The sequence below is a fragment of the Schistocerca nitens genome, chromosome 1, assembly GCF_023898315.1.
Source record: "Schistocerca nitens isolate TAMUIC-IGC-003100 chromosome 1, iqSchNite1.1, whole genome shotgun sequence".
Classification (NCBI taxonomy): domain Eukaryota; kingdom Metazoa; phylum Arthropoda; class Insecta; order Orthoptera; family Acrididae; genus Schistocerca; species Schistocerca nitens.
The window spans coordinates 1,192,275,751-1,192,280,974 of NC_064614.1; positions in this window are offsets into that span (position 1 = coordinate 1,192,275,751).

Sequence of the window (5,224 nt, forward strand, 5' to 3'; positions counted from 1 at the left end):
ACATCTGTAAAATGTTTCACACACTATTTTTTCTTTAATCCACATACACAATTCCATATCTGGATGAAGTTAAAATTTCTTGGAAGTGATTCACTGATGACATACTCTCAAAATGAAATGGCACAGTTCACTATTTCCCATACCCTGCCCATCCACATGTAATATCATAGTGTCATGTATAAATATTGTATGATTTTAATAAGTTCAGTCTACAACAATGTTTGGGCATTATTTTCAGTGTAACCAATTGCATGCGGTTCAGAATTAATCAGTTAATGAACAGCCAAATGTGAAGTAAAATCAAATATGTACTTGATAATGAAGTATGCAATAAATATGAACCTTGTATATTTATTGTTTCAGTAACAATATTCCAGCGGACTTTGAGTTCAAACTTGAGGTATACTCTCACATCCTGCAGGATGATCTTACAATGGCGAGCACGCCACGAAAAATCAAGAAAACTATTCACAGTTCCATCAGCCGCACTGTTGGCAAAAAATTGGCAGCAACGCTTAGAGATGAATTAAACTCTGGAAAAATGTAAGTCTGTACATAAACATAATCTTGCATTTATTATTCCAGAGCATTATTGTTGTTAATCAGTTAGGATAGTTTGCAAATTGGTTTTGACACACTGGCTGAGTAAATTCTGGGAAATGCATTAAATGTCTGCAATGAAATAGTACGACACTTCAGAGGCTTACTCGCAACAAAATGATCCTAAGTTACTTTGTGCATATGGATGTTGTATTGTGTAATGCGTCATGACATAAAGTAGTATCAGAACTATTTTTACATGTTATCTTCTGTAACAAATAAAATCCTGAATTAACAATAAAGGATTTTGTATATAATGTAGACATTGAAACTAGAATTAAGTAAACTGTTTTCACCTTTTTTTATGTAACATGTTCCTCAAATTTGGAATTAGCAAGAATTATTTCTAGCTTTAATAGATCACACATTATGCATGTTTGATAACTGTATTTTCATTGCAGTAGCTGAGACTTAAGTATTATCTGTTAATGTTTAATCCTTATGTCTGATGTGTGTTTCTTCATAGCTAAAGGAAAGAGTGATTTTTTTTATAAAACTCTTCACCCACGGAAAAAAATATTCATTCAGTTAAGTATGTCATAAATTGTTGCATACTTTTTGGCCATTCTGGGTAATGATGTGCTATGAATTTTATCATCATATTAACCTAACCATTATAGTGGAATCATCTTACAAATATTACAGTAGTATCAAGGGAACCAACAAACTGCCACATGGGTAATTTTACAGTCACAAAAATACATGCTGTTAGCATTATATAATTGTCTGTTTATGATTGTGATAATTTATGTTGGATTATAGGATGTGTCATTGAGCACTGTGGTGCACTGTGTTTCTTACTCGTTAATGCTTCATTGCTGTCGTTGTCCAGTGAACATATTAATTCTGTTGACAGACACATTTTACATGCAAGAGTAATAAAATTCTGTCATCAATTTGACAGAAGGAAACCTAGGAAAGGAATTTGCAAATCTGAAAGATCAAGATTTGACAGTATCTAAAAATTTGGTTGTTTGTCAGTCTTGCTCCAGTTAACATTTATGGACCTGACATTCCTCTGTGGTCATAAATATTTTTGGTCTCCAGTTTGTTACTCCTGTAAATCTTCATTTAAATAATATGATATTACTAGCCTGTTATTACTACTATCTTATAAATTTCAAATTTAATAAAATGCTGGTTAATTAATGTTTGTGCATGTCGCATGATTTCAGTAACACCTGCTGTCTTTTTTTTACAGTGGTCCAACATTTGAGCTTATGGCTACTGCCAGGTTAACTCTGGATGAGGTCCATGACAGTATTCATACCCATGACATGAAAGTAGAAAATCTGGGTAAGAGAGATATTTATATATTTTCTAGATTTTGTGTTGTAACATGACATTTATCAATAAGATTTTCCCTGCCATAGCAATAATGCACAATAACCAAGGATTATTTCATAAAGACAACAAGGTTTAGGAGAAAAAAGATAAATAGATTGTTCCCAATTGTAGCTAAAGAATGAATATTTTGGTAAATTATTCATCTCATACATTAAGTCTATCTGAGTTCATTGAGAGAGGGTGTATTTTGGTTAAAATTAATTTGAGCCTGGATTAAATGTAAATTTAGTCCTCATAGAAAACCCATGCTGGTTTGAATTGTGTGGTTCTAAGTGTTTTGAATTGTGTTCAGCAGAAAAGTATCATCTCCCATTTTCCAGAGAATCGCAGTCATCAGCTGCCCCTCTTCGGACATTTCTGCTGTCGACTTGCCGCTCAGCCAGACTGTGTCTCCCGAGAAAGCTATTCAGGAGAATTCAGCATTCGGGAGAAGGGGCAATGGATGCCAGTGTGGGGACAGCTGCAAGCCTTTAGACTGGACATGTGGTCTCATCGTACTGACTGGGAGCAGAATCAGGAGCCTCTATGCTCCATTACTGTTGACAGGGTTAGCAAAAAATTTTGTTCTCCCTCCCTCCCTCTCTCCCTCCCTTCCTCCCTCCCTCAACATATATTTATGGAAAGCGTGCACGCGTCATTGCCTTTACTAGTTACCTGTGATGGTTATGGGATATAAGAAGAGCAGGTAGAGAGATGTCATGTCATGTCATTACTGCCTTCTTCTCTTCTTTTCTCTGCAAAAGAACTTTAGTGTTAAAAATGAAGTGTATTACATGCAGTTTGCTGTGCAGTGTTCATTCTGCTTAATAGTTCATCAGAGAATGGACTTGACTCACATCTGCTAGAAAGAATAGCATGAAAATGTCTACTTTTGCTGTGGAGTATTAATTCCTAGAAACACCAGGTTTCAAAAACTTTTGCATAGCCACGAACAAAATCATGGACAGACAGAAATGATAGTTGCAACTTCCTCATCTTCACTACCATTTTGTTGTGATGCAGAATTTTTGTTTGTAGAATCAGTAAAATGATTTTCACTAACCACATGTAAGCTTAACTGTAGTTATCTATGTAGACAAAATTATTTTGACTGTTAACCTGATTGTGTGTAACCTTAATATCTGTCATATAGGAAACAATTATTCAACCAAGCAAAACTGCATCAAAGGAAATTACAGTTTCCAACTTATGTGATGGCAAGGATGAATTAATGATTATTCGCACCAAGAACACTGATGATCAACAGAACTGGATAAGACACCTAGTGCAGCATAGAAAAGATCACAGAAGGTAATTAAAAAAATTAAAACTAAAGTATACTTGTGCATAAGAAGGTTCAGTTAATTGAAATCACTTGCTAATTTTTTCACATTAAACAATGTGCAGGTGGAGGCATGCAGCAGAAAAATTAATGGAAATTCCATCTCCTGGCTCAACAAGACATTCCTTTGCGAGGCAGCTCCATCAGGGATCACTGTATGATGAGACACCACTTATTGGTGAGTGAATCTTGATGTGTATCAACTTATTGAGTGGATAGTGAAATATAAAAACCAGAGGCCATTTACAATGCAAAAGAAGATTGTTTAACATTGAGGGCATAAATGTTGCTACTTAATTTCAACTAAACTACTGCCAATGTAATAGGGAACTTTACATTATGTATGCAGCTGACCTTGTAAAGCACTGTAAGGCTGAAGTGAAAGGAGGATATGGGCCTGGATGCAACATAGATTGTGGTAGTGTCTCAAACTGTATACAGTAATCGTACTCAGCCTTCTACTCTTTCATTACAGAAGTGTTTTTTAATGTGCTCTTTTTGTCTGTAGATTTATTCACCAGCATATTTTAATGATTCCAAAATTTGCTGAAAGTTCTTACATGTATCATCTTTGTGCTGTGTTATTCAGCTATCTAAAAAAATCACTTCAAAACCAAGTCAGTCTAAGAGTGAAATATTTTTGTGTATGTGTACTGGATTTATTTGAATTGTATAATAAGACAAGCATTTATATTCCTTAAAACAAAAATGGGCAGCGGTTGAACACTTAACAGTATTCTCAACAAAATAATGTCAGAGTTCAGTGTTACATTATCTTCTCCAACATGGTTTGTTCTGATGTAGCTCTCAGTGCAAAACTTGTATTCTGCTGGTGTCATTACTCACCAGGTGAGGTTGTTTGTATCAACTGGTTGCTGTCACATTATTTTGTTTTCTGAACAAAAATAATGTCCCCAAAGCAAGGAAATTCTCCACTATATTTTATCCACTTATATTTTATTATTACAAGATGGTATGCATGGTTAGCAAATGTTGTGTATATATAGGGCATTCAGGTGATTGTTATGTGACTGTAATTGACTTGCCATGCAAACTACTCCTGACTTTTCATATGACCATTGTGTATGGATGGGATGGGGATGAGGCATTAGTGCACAACTTTGCAGTGACTTCATTTTTCCAGTAGTTAGGTCTTAAAAGCCATCGTGTTTTATTACTTGTCTGTTTCTCACTCTTTTCAAATTACTTTTCCTTTACCTGCATGGGTGACCTGTAACTTTCTTGTTTGATGACCATCTTTAGTTCTATGCCTCCACTTTGACAGTGTAGCATTTTTTATGGAAGTGATGACTTTGTTCATCTCAGTCAAGAACACATTGTTCACAGCTAGCTTATTGGAACCTCAGATGTACTAGCACAGTAGTTTCCACACTAACACCATACCTACTACTGTTTTGATACTTCATATATGCAAAAAGTAATATTTGAAGTATCTCTTGAAACAGCTGCCTGCATTCCATATGATCTACAGTTCTGTTAAAAACTTTCATTCAAGCACTAAACATAAAAATCAACTGATCATAACGTAGAGAACTGTAATGTATGTCTTCCAGATACAGCACATAGTACCAACATAACAAAGTCTTCCAAATCTAGTGCAGTAAGTGGCTACCTAGTCATTCATAACTTTTGTATTACATAGACAAAGTGATTTTCTATTTTTCTGGATAGTTCATACCACTACTGTCATTTTCTGATTAAAGTAATCTTGTGATTGGCAGTTGAAAAACATAATACTGGGAGAAATCTGTTAACCAAGCACTAATCATTTTGGCCAAATCTCATATGTTGTAAATCTTATTTCAAAAGTTATGATGGTAAAAATGGTGAAAACATTGAACCTAAAGCTGTTGGTATCAACAGAACTCAATAACACTTTGCAGTTTCGGTCCATGCAGTAGGGATAAAATCATAACAAGTGTTTCATATTAATAT